This window comes from Leptodactylus fuscus, chromosome 1 (assembly GCF_031893055.1).
Source record: "Leptodactylus fuscus isolate aLepFus1 chromosome 1, aLepFus1.hap2, whole genome shotgun sequence".
Classification (NCBI taxonomy): domain Eukaryota; kingdom Metazoa; phylum Chordata; class Amphibia; order Anura; family Leptodactylidae; genus Leptodactylus; species Leptodactylus fuscus.
The window spans coordinates 95904844-95919843 of NC_134265.1; the positions used below are offsets into that span (position 1 = coordinate 95904844).

Genomic DNA, 15000 nt, shown 5'->3' on the forward strand with positions numbered 1-15000 from the left:
GACAGGCTTCTCACTTACTCCTCTTCTACTTTGCAGCCTGGCTGCTGGCAGCCCTTTGCACTACTTCACGCTAGACCTTTTTCTTCACTTTTTGCCTTCTCTTAAGGGAACTTCATACTCCAACAGGAGCAGTGCAAGAGCTGGGGGCGGCCCTTATACCCACAGGTGTTGTTCAGCAACCAGTCACAGGCCGCAGCCGCCCTCTTTCAAAAGGGCTGGGCGCAAGGTCTGCGCAGGGCTAAGAAACCATCCCGGGGGTGAAAGAAAGAGCAAGCTGGACCAGAGCCCATTGTCCAGGAGTCGGCTAAGGAAGAAGTTGAGATGGTTGCCCGTGCCTGGAAGCGAAGCTGCTTTTCAGTCAGCTTCTCTTTTCTTAGGGCACGTTGTCTGCAAAGATGTTCAGCCTGTGTTGCCCTGTAAATTGGTCTGCAGGTTACTAGCTATGGCTTCCAGCCCGGCGGGAGGCCCAGATACTATGGAAATGAAGCCTGCTATTATTAAAAGTAAAAAGCCACAACGCTGGTGGCCACCACGCCCGCTGCGGCTGCTAAGAGTGATAGCGGTAAGACTGAGAATACTAGGATTTTGCAAGGCCTAAAGAGTGCAAGAGAGAAAGCGAATGTAAAAGAAGCAAGTGTGCAGTGTAAAAAGTGAATGTAAAAATGGCATAGAGGAGAGTGACCCCTGCTGGTGGAAGTGAGGAAAAGCAAAAGCCTACAGCACCTGGTATTCCCAGGCGGTCTCCCATCCAAGTACTAACCAGGCCCGACCCTGCTTAGCTTCCGAGATCAGACGAGATCGGGCGTGTTCAGGGTGGTGTGGCCATAGGCAGAGACAGGCTTCTCACTTACTCCTCTTCTACTTTGCAGCCTGGCTGCTGGCAGCCCTTTGCACTACTTCACGCTAGACCTTCTTCTTCACTTTTTGCCTTCTCTTAAGGGAACTTCATACTCCAACAGGAGCAGTGCAAGAGCTGGGGGGCGGCCCTTATACCCACAGGTGTTGTTCAGCAACCAGTCACAGGCCGCAGCCGCCCTCTTTCAAAAGGGCTGGGCGCAAGGTCTGCGCAGGGCTAAGAAACCATAACGGGGGTGAAAGAAAGAGCAAGCTGGACCAGAGCCCATTGTCCAGTAGTCGGCTAAGGAAGAAGTTGAGATGGTTGCCCGTGCCTGGAAGCGAAGCTGCTTTTCAGTCAGCTTCTCTTTTCTTAGGGCGCGTTGTCTGCAATGATGTTCAGCCTGTGTTGCCCTGTAAATTGGTCTGCAGGTTACTAGCTATGGCTTCCAGCCCGGCGGGAGGCCCAGATACTATGGAAATGAAGCCTGCTATTATTAAAAGTAAAAATCCACAACGCTGGTGGCCACCACGCCCGCTGCGGCTGCTAAGAGTGATAGCGGTAAGACTGAGAATACTAGGATTTTGCAAGGCCTAAAGAGTGCAAGAGAGAAAGCGAATGTAAAAGAAGCAAGTGTGCAGTGTAAAAAGTGAATGTAAAAATGGCATAGAGGAGAGTGACCCCTGCTGGTGGAAGTGAGGAAAAGCAAAAGCCTACAGCACCTGGTATTCCCAGGCGGTCTCCCATCCAAGTACTAACCAGGCCCGACCCTGCTTAGCTTCCGAGATCAGACGAGATCGGGCGTGTTCAGGGTGGTGTGGCCGTAGGCAGAGACAGGCTTCTCACTTACTCCTCTTCTACTTTGCAGCCTGGCTGCTGGCAGCCCTTTGCACTACTTCACGCTAGACCTTCTTCTTCACTTTTTGCCTTCTCTTAAGGGAACTTCATACTCCAACAGGAGCAGTGCAAGAGCTGGGGGCGGCCCTTATACCCACAGGTGTTGTTCAGCAACCAGTCACAGGCCGCAGCCGCCCTCTTTCAAAAGGGCTGGGCGCAAGGTCTGCGCAGGGCTAAGAAACCATCCCGGGGGTGAAAGAAAGAGCAAGCTGGACCAGAGCCCATTGTCCAGGAGTCGGCTAAGGAAGAAGTTGAGATGGTTGCCCGTGCCTGGAAGCGAAGCTGCTTTTCAGTCAGCTTCTCTTTTCTTAGGGCACGTTGTCTGCAAAGATGTTCAGCCTGTGTTGCCCTGTAAATTGGTCTGCAGGTTACTAGCTATGGCTTCCAGCCCGGCGGGAGGCCCAGATACTATGGAAATGAAGCCTGCTATTATTAAAAGTAAAAAGCCACAACGCTGGTGGCCACCACACCCGCTGCGGCTGCTAAGAGTGATAGCGGTAAGACTGAGAATACTAGGATTTTGCAAGGCCTAAAGAGTGCAAGAGAGAAAGCGAATGTAAAAGAAGCAAGTGTGCAGTGTAAAAAGTGAATGTAAAAATGGCATAGAGGAGAGTGACCCCTGCTGGTGGAAGTGAGGAAAAGCAAAAGCCTACAGCACCTGGTATTCCCAGGCGGTCTCCCATCCAAGTACTAACCAGGCCCGACCCTGCTTAGCTTCCGAGATCAGACGAGATCGGGCGTGTTCAGGGTGGTGTGGCCGTAGGCGGAGACAAACTTCTCACTTACTCCTCTTCTACTTTGCAGCCTGGCTGCTGGCAGCTCTTTGCACTACTTCACGCTAGACCTTTTTCTTCACTTTTTGCCTTCTCTTAAGGGAACTTCATACTCCAACAGGAGCAGTGCAAGAGCTGGGGGCGGCCCTTATACCCACAGGTGTTGTTCAGCAACCAGTCACAGGCCGCAGCCGCCCTCTTTCAAAAGGGCTGGGCGCAAGGTCTGCGCAGGGCTAAGAAACCATCCCGGGGGTGAAAGAAAGAGCAAGCTGGACCAGAGCCCATTGTCCAGGAGTCGGCTAAGGAAGAAGTTGAGATGGTTGCCCGTGCCTGGAAGCGAAGCTGCTTTTCAGTCAGCTTCTCTTTTCTTAGGGCACGTTGTCTGCAAAGATGTTCAGCCTGTGTTGCCCTGTAAATTGGTCTGCAGGTTACTAGCTATGGCTTCCAGCCCGGCGGGAGGCCCAGATACTATGGAAATGAAGCCTGCTATTATTAAAAGTAAAAAGCCACAACGCTGGTGGCCACCACGCCCGCTGCGGCTGCTAAGAGTGATAGCGGTAAGACTGAGAATACTAGGATTTTGCAAGGCCTAAAGAGTGCAAGAGAGAAAGCGAATGTAAAAGAAGCAAGTGTGCAGTGTAAAAAGTGAATGTAAAAATGGCATAGAGGAGAGTGACCCCTGCTGGTGGAAGTGAGGAAAAGCAAAAGCCTACAGCACCTGGTATTCCCAGGCGGTCTCCCATCCAAGTACTAACCAGGCCCGACCCTGCTTAGCTTCTGAGATCAGACGAGATCGGGCGTGTTCAGGGTGGTGTGGCCGTAGGCAGAGACAGGCTTCTCACTTACTCCTCTTCTACTTTGCAGCCTGGCTGCTGGCAGCTCTTTGCACTATTTCACGCTAGACCTTCTTCTTCACTTTTTGCCTTCTCTTAAGGGAACTTCATACTCCAACAGGAGCAGTGCAAGAGCTGGGGGGCGGCCCTTATACCCACAGGTGTTGTTCAGCAACCAGTCACAGGCCGCAGCCGCCCTCTTTCAAAAAGGCTGGGCGCAAGGTCTGCGCAGGGCTAAGAAACCATCCCGGGGGTGAAAGAAAGAGCAAGCTGGACCAGAGCCCATTGTCCAGTAGTCGGCTAAGGAAGAAGTTGAGATGGTTGCCCGTGCCTGGAAGCGAAGCTGCTTTTCAGTCAGCTTCTCTTTTCTTAGGGCGCGTTGTCTGCAAAGATGTTCAGCCTGTGTTGCCCTGTAAATTGGTCTGCAGGTTACTAGCTATGGCTTCCAGCCCGGCGGGAGGCCCAGATACTATGGAAATGAAGCCTGCTATTATTAAAAGTAAAAAGCCACAACGCTGGTGGCCACCACGCCCGCTGCGGCTGCTAAGAGTGATAGCGGTAAGACTGAGAATACTAGGATTTTGCAAGGCCTAAAGAGTGCAAGAAAGAAAGCGAATGTAAAAGAAGCAAGTGTGCAGTGTAAAAAGTGAATGTAAAAATGGCATAGAGGAGAGTGACCCCTGCTGTTGGAAGTGAGGAAAAGCAAAAGCCTACAGCACCTGGTATTCCCAGGCGGTCTCCCATCCAAGTACTAACCAGGCCCGACCCTGCTTAGCTTCCGAGATCAGACGAGAAAGGGCGTGTTCAGGGTGGTGTGGCTGTAGGCAGAGACAGGCTTCTCACTTACTCCTCTTCTACTTTGCAGCCTGGCTGCTGGCAGCCCTTTGCACTACTTCACGCTAGACCTTTTTCTTCACTTTTTGCCTTCTCTTAAGGGAACTTCATACTCCAACAGGAGCAGTGCAAGAGCTGGGGGCGGCCCTTATACCCACAGGTGTTGTTCAGCAACCAGTCACAGGCCGCAGCCGCCCTCTTTCAAAAGGGCTGGGCGCAAGGTCTGCGCAGGGCTAAGAAACCATCCCGGGGGTGAAAGAAAGAGCAAGCTGGACCAGAGCCCATTGTCCAGTAGTCGGCTAAGGAAGAAGTTGAGATGGTTGCCCGTGCCTGGAAGCGAAGCTGCTTTTCAGTCAGCTTCTCTTTTCTTAGGGCGCGTTGTCTGCAAAGATGTTCAGCCTGTGTTGCCCTGTAAATTGGTCTGCAGGTTACGAGCTATGGCTTCCAGCCCGGCGGGAGGCCCAGATACTATGGAAATGAAGCCTGCTATTATTAAAAGAAAAAAGCCACAACGCTGGTGGCCACCACGCCCGCTGCGGCTGCTAAGAGTGATAGCGGTAAGACTGAGAATACTAGGATTTTGCAAGGCCTAAAGAGTGCAAGAGAGAAAGCGAATGTAAAAGAAGCAAGTGTGCAGTGTAAAAAGTGAATGTAAAAATGGCATAGAGGAGAGTGACCCCTGCTGGTGGAAGTGAGGAAAAGCAAAAGCCTACAGCACCTGGTATTCCCAGGCGGTCTCCCATCCAAGTACTAACCAGGCCCGACCCTGCTTAGCTTCCGAGATCAGACGAGATCGGGCGTGTTCAGGTCGGTGTGGCCGTAGGCAGAGACAGGCTTCTCACTTACTCCTCTTCTACTTTGCAGCCTGGCTGCTGGCAGCCCTTTGCACTACTTCACGCTAGACCTTTTTCTTCACTTTTTGCCTTCTCTTAAGGGAACTTCATACTCCAACAGGAGCAGTGCAAGAGCTGGGGGGCGGCCCTTATACCCACAGGTGTTGTTCAGCAACCAGTCACAGGCCGCAGCCGCCCTCTTTCAAAAGGGCTGGGCGCAAGGTCTGCGCAGGGCTAAGAAACCATCCCGGGGGTGAAAGAAAGAGCAAGCTGGACCAGAGCCCATTGTCCAGGAGTCGGCTAAGGAAGAAGTTGAGATGGTTGCCCGTTCCTGGAAGCGAAGCTGCTTTTCAGTCAGCTTCTCTTTTCTTAGGGCACGTTGTCTGCAAAGATGTTCAGCCTGTGTTGCCCTGTAAATTGGTCTGCAGGTTACTAGCTATGGCTTCCAGCCCGGCGGGAGGCCCAGATACTATGGAAATGAAGCCTGCTATTATTAAAAGTAAAAAGCCACAACGCTGGTGGCCACCACGCCCGCTGCGGCTGCTAAGAGTGATAGCGGTAAGACTGAGAATACTAGGATTTTGCAAGGCCTAAAGAGTGCAAGAGAGAAAGCGAATGTAAAAGAAGCAAGTGTGCAGTGTAAAAAGTGAATGTAAAAATGGCATAGAGGAGAGTGACCCCTGCTGGTGGAAGTGAGGAAAAGCAAAAGCCTACAGCACCTGGTATTCCCAGGCGGTCTCCCATCCAAGTACTAACCAGGCCCGACCCTGCTTAGCTTCCGAGATCAGACGAGAAAGGGCGTGTTCAGGGTGGTGTGGCTGTAGGCAGAGACAGGCTTCTCACTGACTCCTCTTCTACTTTGCAGCCTGGCTGCTGGCAGCCCTTTGCACTACTTCACGCTAGACCTTTTTCTTCACTTTTTGCCTTCTCTTAAGGGAACTTCATACTCCAACAGGAGCAGTGCAAGAGCTGGGGGCGGCCCTTATACCCACAGGTGTTGTTCAGCAACCAGTCACAGGCCGCAGCCGCCCTCTTTCAAAAGGGCTGGGCGCAAGGTCTGCGCAGGGCTAAGAAACCATCCCGGGGGTGAAAGAAAGAGCAAGCTGGACCAGAGCCCATTGTCCAGTAGTCGGCTAAGGAAGAAGTTGAGATGGTTGCCCGTGCCTGGAAGCGAAGCTGCTTTTCAGTCAGCTTCTCTTTTCTTAGGGCGCGTTGTCTGCAAAGATGTTCAGCCTGTGTTGCCCTGTAAATTGGTCTGCAGGTTACTAGCTATGGCTTCCAGCCCGGCGGGAGGCCCAGATACTATGGAAATGAAGCCTGCTATTATTAAAAGAAAAAAGCCACAACGCTGGTGGCCACCACGCCCGCTGCGGCTGCTAAGAGTGATAGCGGTAAGACTGAGAATACTAGGATTTTGCAAGGCCTAAAGAGTGCAAGAGAGAAAGCGAATGTAAAAGAAGCAAGTGTGCAGTGTAAAAAGTGAATGTAAAAATGGCATAGAGGAGAGTGACCCCTGCTGGTGGAAGTGAGGAAAAGCAAAAGCCTACAGCACCTGGTATTCCCAGGCGGTCTCCCATCCAAGTACTAACCAGGCCCGACCCTGCTTAGCTTCCGAGATCAGGCGTGTTCAGGGTGGTGTGGCCGTAGGCAGAGACAGGCTTCTCACTTACTCCTCTTCTACTTTGCAGCCTGGCTGCTGGCAGCCCTTTGCACTACTTCACGCTAGACCTTTTTCTTCACTTTTTGCCTTCTCTTAAGGGAACTTCATACTCCAACAGGAGCAGTGCAAGAGCTGGGGGCGGCCCTTATACCCACAGGTGTTGTTCAGCAACCAGTCACAGGCCGCAGCCGCCCTCTTTCAAAAGGGCTGGGCGCAAGGTCTGCGCAGGGCTAAGAAACCATCCCGGGGGTGAAAGAAAGAGCAAGCTGGACCAGAGCCCATTGTCCAGTAGTCGGCTAAGGAAGAAGTTGAGATGGTTGCCCGTGCCTGGAAGCGAAGCTGCTTTTCAGTCAGCTTCTCTTTTCTTAGGGCGCGTTGTCTGCAAAGATGTTCAGCCTGTGTTGCCCTGTAAATTGGTCTGCAGGTTACTAGCTATGGCTTCCAGCCCGGCGGGAGGCCCAGATACTATGGAAATGAAGCCTGCTATTATTAAAAGTAAAAAGCCACAACGCTGGTGGCCACCACGCCCGCTGCGGCTGCTAAGAGTGATAGCGGTAAGACTGAGAATACTAGGATTTTGCAAGGCCTAAAGAGTGCAAGAGAGAAAGCGAATGTAAAAGAAGCAAGTGTGCAGTGTAAAAAGTGAATGTAAAAATGGCATAGAGGAGAGTGACCCCTGCTGGTGGAAGTGAGGAAAAGCAAAAGTCTACAGCACCTGGTATTCCCAGGCGGTCTCCCATCCAAGTACTAACCAGGCCCGACCCTGCTTAGCTTCCGAGATCAGACGAGATCGGGAGTGTTCAGGGTGGTGTGGCTGTAGGCAGAGACAGGCTTCTCACTTACTCCTCTTCTACTTTGCAGCCTGGCTGCTGGCAGCTCTTTGCACTACTTCACGCTAGACCTTTTTCTTCACTTTTTGCCTTCTCTTAAGGGAACTTCATACTCCAACAGGAGCAGTGCAAGAGCTGGGGGCGGCCCTTATACCCACAGGTGTTGTTCAGCAACCAGTCACAGGCCGCAGCCGCCCTCTTTCAAAAGGGCTGGGCGCAAGGTCTGCGCAGGGCTAAGAAACCATAACGGGGGTGAAAGAAAGAGCAAGCTGGACCAGAGCCCATTGTCCAGTAGTCGGCTAAGGAAGAAGTTGAGATGGTTGCCCGTGCCTGGAAGCGAAGCTGCTTTTCAGTCAGCTTCTCTTTTCTTAGGGCGCGTTGTCTGCAATGATGTTCAGCCTGTGTTGCCCTGTAAATTGGTCTGCAGGTTACTAGCTATGGCTTCCAGCCCGGCGGGAGGCCCAGATACTATGGAAATGAAGCCTGCTATTATTAAAAGTAAAAATCCACAACGCTGGTGGCCACCACGCCCGCTGCGGCTGCTAAGAGTGATAGCGGTAAGACTGAGAATACTAGGATTTTGCAAGGCCTAAAGAGTGCAAGAGAGAAAGCGAATGTAAAAGAAGCAAGTGTGCAGTGTAAAAAGTGAATGTAAAAATGGCATAGAGGAGAGTGACCCCTGCTGGTGGAAGTGAGGAAAAGCAAAAGCCTACAGCACCTGGTATTCCCAGGCGGTCTCCCATCCAAGTACTAACCAGGCCCGACCCTGCTTAGCTTCCGAGATCAGACGAGATCGGGCGTGTTCAGGGTGGTGTGGCCGTAGGCAGAGACAGGCTTCTCACTTACTCCTCTTCTACTTTGCAGCCTGGCTGCTGGCAGCCCTTTGCACTACTTCACGCTAGACCTTCTTCTTCACTTTTTGCCTTCTCTTAAGGGAACTTCATACTCCAACAGGAGCAGTGCAAGAGCTGGGGGCGGCCCTTATACCCACAGGTGTTGTTCAGCAACCAGTCACAGGCCGCAGCCGCCCTCTTTCAAAAGGGCTGGGCGCAAGGTCTGCGCAGGGCTAAGAAACCATCCCGGGGGTGAAAGAAAGAGCAAGCTGGACCAGAGCCCATTGTCCAGGAGTCGGCTAAGGAAGAAGTTGAGATGGTTGCCCGTGCCTGGAAGCGAAGCTGCTTTTCAGTCAGCTTCTCTTTTCTTAGGGCACGTTGTCTGCAAAGATGTTCAGCCTGTGTTGCCCTGTAAATTGGTCTGCAGGTTACTAGCTATGGCTTCCAGCCCGGCGGGAGGCCCAGATACTATGGAAATGAAGCCTGCTATTATTAAAAGTAAAAAGCCACAACGCTGGTGGCCACCACACCCGCTGCGGCTGCTAAGAGTGATAGCGGTAAGACTGAGAATACTAGGATTTTGCAAGGCCTAAAGAGTGCAAGAGAGAAAGCGAATGTAAAAGAAGCAAGTGTGCAGTGTAAAAAGTGAATGTAAAAATGGCATAGAGGAGAGTGACCCCTGCTGGTGGAAGTGAGGAAAAGCAAAAGCCTACAGCACCTGGTATTCCCAGGCGGTCTCCCATCCAAGTACTAACCAGGCCCGACCCTGCTTAGCTTCCGAGATCAGACGAGATCGGGCGTGTTCAGGGTGGTGTGGCCGTAGGCAGAGACAAACTTCTCACTTACTCCTCTTCTACTTTGCAGCCTGGCTGCTGGCAGCTCTTTGCACTACTTCACGCTAGACCTTTTTCTTCACTTTTTGCCTTCTCTTAAGGGAACTTCATACTCCAACAGGAGCAGTGCAAGAGCTGGGGGCGGCCCTTATACCCACAGGTGTTGTTCAGCAACCAGTCACAGGCCGCAGCCGCCCTCTTTCAAAAGGGCTGGGCGCAAGGTCTGCGCAGGGCTAAGAAACCATCCCGGGGGTGAAAGAAAGAGCAAGCTGGACCAGAGCCCATTGTCCAGGAGTCGGCTAAGGAAGAAGTTGAGATGGTTGCCCGTGCCTGGAAGCGAAGCTGCTTTTCAGTCAGCTTCTCTTTTCTTAGGGCACGTTGTCTGCAAAGATGTTCAGCCTGTGTTGCCCTGTAAATTGGTCTGCAGGTTACTAGCTATGGCTTCCAGCCCGGCGGGAGGCCCAGATACTATGGAAATGAAGCCTGCTATTATTAAAAGTAAAAAGCCACAACGCTGGTGGCCACCACGCCCGCTGCGGCTGCTAAGAGTGATAGCGGTAAGACTGAGAATACTAGGATTTTGCAAGGCCTAAAGAGTGCAAGAGAGAAAGCGAATGTAAAAGAAGCAAGTGTGCAGTGTAAAAAGTGAATGTAAAAATGGCATAGAGGAGAGTGACCCCTGCTGGTGGAAGTGAGGAAAAGCAAAAGCCTACAGCACCTGGTATTCCCAGGCGGTCTCCCATCCAAGTACTAACCAGGCCCGACCCTGCTTAGCTTCCGAGATCAGACGAGATCGGGCGTGTTCAGGGTGGTGTGGCCGTAGGCAGAGACAGGCTTCTCACTTACTCCTCTTCTACTTTGCAGCCTGGCTGCTGGCAGCTCTTTGCACTACTTCACGCTAGACCTTCTTCTTCACTTTTTGCCTTCTCTTAAGGGAACTTCATACTCCAACAGGAGCAGTGCAAGAGCTGGGGGGTGGCCCTTATACCCACAGGTGTTGTTCAGCAACCAGTCACAGGCCGCAGCCGCCCTCTTTCAAAAAGGCTGGGCGCAAGGTCTGCGCAGGGCTAAGAAACCATCCCGGGGGTGAAAGAAAGAGCAAGCTGGACCAGAGCCCATTGTCCAGTAGTCGGCTAAGGAAGAAGTTGAGATGGTTGCCCGTGCCTGGAAGCGAAGCTGCTTTTCAGTCAGCTTCTCTTTTCTTAGGGCGCGTTGTCTGCAAAGATGTTCAGCCTGTGTTGCCCTGTAAATTGGTCTGCAGGTTACTAGCTATGGCTTCCAGCCCGGCGGGAGGCCCAGATACTATGGAAATGAAGCCTGCTATTATTAAAAGTAAAAAGCCACAACGCTGGTGGCCACCACGCCCGCTGCGGCTGCTAAGAGTGATAGCGGTAAGACTGAGAATACTAGGATTTTGCAAGGCCTAAAGAGTGCAAGAAAGAAAGCGAATGTAAAAGAAGCAAGTGTGCAGTGTAAAAAGTGAATGTAAAAATGGCATAGAGGAGAGTGACCCCTGCTGTTGGAAGTGAGGAAAAGCAAAAGCCTACAGCACCTGGTATTCCCAGGCGGTCTCCCATCCAAGTACTAACCAGGCCCGACCCTGCTTAGCTTCCGAGATCAGACGAGAAAGGGCGTGTTCAGGGTGGTGTGGCTGTAGGCAGAGACAGGCTTCTCACTTACTCCTCTTCTACTTTGCAGCCTGGCTGCTGGCAGCCCTTTGCACTACTTCACGCTAGACCTTTTTCTTCACTTTTTGCCTTCTCTTAAGGGAACTTCATACTCCAACAGGAGCAGTGCAAGAGCTGGGGGCGGCCCTTATACCCACAGGTGTTGTTCAGCAACCAGTCACAGGCCGCAGCCGCCCTCTTTCAAAAGGGCTGGGCGCAAGGTCTGCGCAGGGCTAAGAAACCATCCCGGGGGTGAAAGAAAGAGCAAGCTGGACCAGAGCCCATTGTCCAGTAGTCGGCTAAGGAAGAAGTTGAGATGGTTGCCCGTGCCTGGAAGCGAAGCTGCTTTTCAGTCAGCTTCTCTTTTCTTAGGGCGCGTTGTCTGCAAAGATGTTCAGCCTGTGTTGCCCTGTAAATTGGTCTGCAGGTTACGAGCTATGGCTTCCAGCCCGGCGGGAGGCCCAGATACTATGGAAATGAAGCCTGCTATTATTAAAAGAAAAAAGCCACAACGCTGGTGGCCACCACGCCCGCTGCGGCTGCTAAGAGTGATAGCGGTAAGACTGAGAATACTAGGATTTTGCAAGGCCTAAAGAGTGCAAGAGAGAAAGCGAATGTAAAAGAAGCAAGTGTGCAGTGTAAAAAGTGAATGTAAAAATGGCATAGAGGAGAGTGACCCCTGCTGGTGGAAGTGAGGAAAAGCAAAAGCCTACAGCACCTGGTATTCCCAGGCGGTCTCCCATCCAAGTACTAACCAGGCCCGACCCTGCTTAGCTTCCGAGATCAGACGAGATCGGGCGTGTTCAGGTCGGTGTGGCCGTAGGCAGAGACAGGCTTCTCACTTACTCCTCTTCTACTTTGCAGCCTGGCTGCTGGCAGCCCTTTGCACTACTTCACGCTAGACCTTTTTCTTCACTTTTTGCCTTCTCTTAAGGGAACTTCATACTCCAACAGGAGCAGTGCAAGAGCTGGGGGGCGGCCCTTATACCCACAGGTGTTGTTCAGCAACCAGTCACAGGCCGCAGCCGCCCTCTTTCAAAAGGGCTGGGCGCAAGGTCTGCGCAGGGCTAAGAAACCATCCCGGGGGTGAAAGAAAGAGCAAGCTGGACCAGAGCCCATTGTCCAGGAGTCGGCTAAGGAAGAAGTTGAGATGGTTGCCCGTTCCTGGAAGCGAAGCTGCTTTTCAGTCAGCTTCTCTTTTCTTAGGGCACGTTGTCTGCAAAGATGTTCAGCCTGTGTTGCCCTGTAAATTGGTCTGCAGGTTACTAGCTATGGCTTCCAGCCCGGCGGGAGGCCCAGATACTATGGAAATGAAGCCTGCTATTATTAAAAGTAAAAAGCCACAACGCTGGTGGCCACCACGCCCGCTGCCGCTGCTAAGAGTGATAGCGGTAAGACTGAGAATACTAGGATTTTGCAAGGCCTAAAGAGTGCAAGAGAGAAAGCGAATGTAAAAGAAGCAAGTGTGCAGTGTAAAAAGTGAATGTAAAAATGGCATAGAGGAGAGTGACCCCTGCTGGTGGAAGTGAGGAAAAGCAAAAGCCTACAGCACCTGGTATTCCCAGGCGGTCTCCCATCCAAGTACTAACCAGGCCCGACCCTGCTTAGCTTCTGAGATCAGACGAGATCGGGCGTGTTCAGGGTGGTGTGGCCGTAGGCAGAGACAGGCTTCTCACTTACTCCTCTTCTACTTTGCAGCCTGGCTGCTGGCAGCTCTTTGCACTACTTCACGCTAGACCTTTTTCTTCACTTTTTGCCTTCTCTTAAGGGAACTTCATACTCCAACAGGAGCAGTGCAAGAGCTGGGGGCGGCCCTTATACCCACAGGTGTCGTTCAGCAACCAGTCACAGGCCGCAGCCGCCCTCTTTCAAAAGGGCTGGGCGCAAGGTCTGCGCAGGGCTAAGAAACCATCCCGGGGGTGAAAGAAAGAGCAAGCTGGACCAGAGCCCATTGTCCAGGAGTCGGCTAAGGAAGAAGTTGAGATGGTTGCCCGTGCCTGGAAGCGAAGCTGCTTTTCAGTCAGCTTCTCTTTTCTTAGGGCACGTTGTCTGCAAAGATGTTCAGCCTGTGTTGCCCTGTAAATTGGTCTGCAGGTTACTAGCTATGGCTTCCAGCCCGGCGGGAGGCCCAGATACTATGGAAATGAAGCCTGCTATTATTAAAAGTAAAAAGCCACAACGCTGGTGGCCACCACGCCCGCTGCGGCTGCTAAGAGTGATAGCGGTAAGACTGAGAATACTAGGATTTTGCAAGGCCTAAAGAGTGCAAGAGAGAAAGCGAATGTAAAAGAATCAAGTGTGCAGTGTAAAAAGTGAATGTAAAAATGGCATAGAGGAGAGTGACCCCTGCTGGTGGAAGTGAGGAAAAGCAAAAGCCTACAGCACCTGGTATTCCCAGGCGGTCTCCCATCCAAGTACTAACCAGGCCCGACCCTGCTTAGCTTCCGAGATCAGACGAGAAAGGGCGTGTTCAGGGTGGTGTGGCTGTAGGCAGAGACAGGCTTCTCACTTACTCCTCTTCTACTTTGCAGCCTGGCTGCTGGCAGCCCTTTGCACTACTTCACGCTAGACCTTTTTCTTCACTTTTTGCCTTCTCTTAAGGGAACTTCATACTCCAACAGGAGCAGTGCAAGAGCTGGGGGCGGCCCTTATACCCACAGGTGTTGTTCAGCAATCAGTCACAGGCCGCAGCCGCCCTCTTTCATAAGGGCTGGGTGCAAGGTCTGCGCAGGGCTAAGAAACCATCCCGGGGGTGAAAGAAAGAGCAAGCTGGACCAGAGCCCATTGTCCAGTAGTCGGCTAAGGAAGAAGTTGAGATGGTTGCCCGTGCCTGGAAGCGAAGCTGCTTTTCAGTCAGCTTCTCTTTTCTTAGGGCGCGTTGTCTGCAAAGATGTTCAGCCTGTGTTGCCCTGTAAATTGGTCTGCAGGTTACTAGCTATGGCTTCCAGCCCGGCGGGAGGCCCAGATACTATGGAAATGAAGCCTGCTATTATTAAAAGAAAAAAGCCACAACGCTGGTGGCCACCACGCCCGCTGCGGCTGCTAAGAGTGATAGCGGTAAGACTGAGAATACTAGGATTTTGCAAGGCCTAAAGAGTGCAAGAGAGAAAGCGAATGTAAAAGAAGCAAGTGTGCAGTGTAAAAAGTGAATGTAAAAATGGCATAGAGGAGAGTGACCCCTGCTGGTGGAAGTGAGGAAAAGCAAAAGCCTACAGCACCTGGTATTCCCAGGCGGTCTCCCATCCAAGTACTAACCAGGCCCGACCCTGCTTAGCTTCCGAGATCAGGCGTGTTCAGGGTGGTGTGGCCGTAGGCAGAGACAGGCTTCTCACTTACTCCTCTTCTACTTTGCAGCCTGGCTGCTGGCAGCCCTTTGCACTACTTCACGCTAGACCTTTTTCTTCACTTTTTGCCTTCTCTTAAGGGAACTTCATACTCCAACAGGAGCAGTGCAAGAGCTGGGGGCGGCCCTTATACCCACAGGTGTTGTTCAGCAACCAGTCACAGGCCGCAGCCGCCCTCTTTCAAAAGGGCTGGGCGCAAGGTCTGCGCAGGGCTAAGAAACCATCCCGGGGGTGAAAGAAAGAGCAAGCTGGACCAGAGCCCATTGTCCAGTAGTCGGCTAAGGAAGAAGTTGAGATGGTTGCCCGTGCCTGGAAGCGAAGCTGCTTTTCAGTCAGCTTCTCTTTTCTTAGGGCGCGTTGTCTGCAAAGATGTTCAGCCTGTGTTGCCCTGTAAATTGGTCTGCAGGTTACTAGCTATGGCTTCCAGCCCGGCGGGAGGCCCAGATACTATGGAAATGAAGCCTGCTATTATTAAAAGTAAAAAGCCACAACGCTGGTGGCCACCACGCCCGCTGCGGCTGCTAAGAGTGATAGCGGTAAGACTGAGAATACTAGGATTTTGCAAGGCCTAAAGAGTGCAAGAGAGAAAGCGAATGTAAAAGAAGCAAGTGTGCAGTGTAAAAAGTGAATGTAAAAATGGCATAGAGGAGAGTGACCCCTGCTGGTGGAAGTGAGGAAAAGCAAAAGTCTACAGCACCTGGTATTCCCAGGCGGTCTCCCATCCAAGTACTAACCAGGCCCGACCCTGCTTAGCTTCCGAGATCAGACGAGATCGGGCGTGTTCAGGGTGGTGTGGCTGTAGGCAGAGACAGGCTTCTCACTTACTCC

The 15000-nt window shown here is 52.1% G+C and overlaps 16 non-coding genes and 2 pseudogenes across 16 annotated transcripts; all 18 read right to left on the reverse strand.

Annotated features, from left to right (window-relative positions):
- Positions 1-711: 711 nt before the first annotated feature.
- On the reverse strand, positions 712-830 carry LOC142189737 (5S ribosomal RNA). Its single transcript, XR_012713694.1, has one exon. It is a non-coding gene; the product is annotated as a 5S ribosomal RNA (ribosomal RNA).
- Positions 831-1545: 715 nt separating this feature from the next.
- LOC142191320 (5S ribosomal RNA) lies at positions 1546-1664 on the reverse strand. The gene has a single exon (XR_012714924.1). It is a non-coding gene; the product is annotated as a 5S ribosomal RNA (ribosomal RNA).
- A 714-nt stretch (positions 1665-2378) lies between these two features.
- On the reverse strand, positions 2379-2497 carry LOC142191321 (5S ribosomal RNA). Its single transcript, XR_012714925.1, has one exon. It is a non-coding gene; the product is annotated as a 5S ribosomal RNA (ribosomal RNA).
- Positions 2498-3211: 714 nt separating this feature from the next.
- LOC142189991 (5S ribosomal RNA) lies at positions 3212-3330 on the reverse strand. The gene has a single exon (XR_012713932.1). It is a non-coding gene; the product is annotated as a 5S ribosomal RNA (ribosomal RNA).
- Positions 3331-4045: 715 nt separating this feature from the next.
- LOC142190263 (5S ribosomal RNA) lies at positions 4046-4164 on the reverse strand. The gene has a single exon (XR_012714187.1). It is a non-coding gene; the product is annotated as a 5S ribosomal RNA (ribosomal RNA).
- Positions 4165-4878: 714 nt separating this feature from the next.
- LOC142190003 (5S ribosomal RNA) lies at positions 4879-4997 on the reverse strand. The gene has a single exon (XR_012713943.1). It is a non-coding gene; the product is annotated as a 5S ribosomal RNA (ribosomal RNA).
- Positions 4998-5712: 715 nt separating this feature from the next.
- LOC142190264 (5S ribosomal RNA) lies at positions 5713-5831 on the reverse strand. The gene has a single exon (XR_012714188.1). It is a non-coding gene; the product is annotated as a 5S ribosomal RNA (ribosomal RNA).
- Positions 5832-6545: 714 nt separating this feature from the next.
- LOC142190396 (5S ribosomal RNA) lies at positions 6546-6654 on the reverse strand (annotated as a pseudogene).
- A 714-nt stretch (positions 6655-7368) lies between these two features.
- LOC142189914 (5S ribosomal RNA) lies at positions 7369-7487 on the reverse strand. Its single transcript, XR_012713861.1, has one exon. It is a non-coding gene; the product is annotated as a 5S ribosomal RNA (ribosomal RNA).
- A 714-nt stretch (positions 7488-8201) lies between these two features.
- Positions 8202-8320, reverse strand: LOC142191323 (5S ribosomal RNA). Its single transcript, XR_012714927.1, has one exon. It is a non-coding gene; the product is annotated as a 5S ribosomal RNA (ribosomal RNA).
- A 714-nt stretch (positions 8321-9034) lies between these two features.
- On the reverse strand, positions 9035-9153 carry LOC142191324 (5S ribosomal RNA). Its single transcript, XR_012714928.1, has one exon. It is a non-coding gene; the product is annotated as a 5S ribosomal RNA (ribosomal RNA).
- Positions 9154-9867: 714 nt separating this feature from the next.
- On the reverse strand, positions 9868-9986 carry LOC142191325 (5S ribosomal RNA). Its single transcript, XR_012714929.1, has one exon. It is a non-coding gene; the product is annotated as a 5S ribosomal RNA (ribosomal RNA).
- A 715-nt stretch (positions 9987-10701) lies between these two features.
- Positions 10702-10820, reverse strand: LOC142190265 (5S ribosomal RNA). Its single transcript, XR_012714189.1, has one exon. It is a non-coding gene; the product is annotated as a 5S ribosomal RNA (ribosomal RNA).
- Positions 10821-11534: 714 nt separating this feature from the next.
- Positions 11535-11653, reverse strand: LOC142190004 (5S ribosomal RNA). The gene has a single exon (XR_012713944.1). It is a non-coding gene; the product is annotated as a 5S ribosomal RNA (ribosomal RNA).
- A 715-nt stretch (positions 11654-12368) lies between these two features.
- LOC142189992 (5S ribosomal RNA) lies at positions 12369-12487 on the reverse strand. The gene has a single exon (XR_012713933.1). It is a non-coding gene; the product is annotated as a 5S ribosomal RNA (ribosomal RNA).
- Positions 12488-13201: 714 nt separating this feature from the next.
- LOC142190268 (5S ribosomal RNA) lies at positions 13202-13320 on the reverse strand. The gene has a single exon (XR_012714190.1). It is a non-coding gene; the product is annotated as a 5S ribosomal RNA (ribosomal RNA).
- A 714-nt stretch (positions 13321-14034) lies between these two features.
- On the reverse strand, positions 14035-14143 carry LOC142190397 (5S ribosomal RNA; annotated as a pseudogene).
- Positions 14144-14857: 714 nt separating this feature from the next.
- LOC142189904 (5S ribosomal RNA) lies at positions 14858-14976 on the reverse strand. The gene has a single exon (XR_012713851.1). It is a non-coding gene; the product is annotated as a 5S ribosomal RNA (ribosomal RNA).
- Positions 14977-15000: the final 24 nt, after the last annotated feature.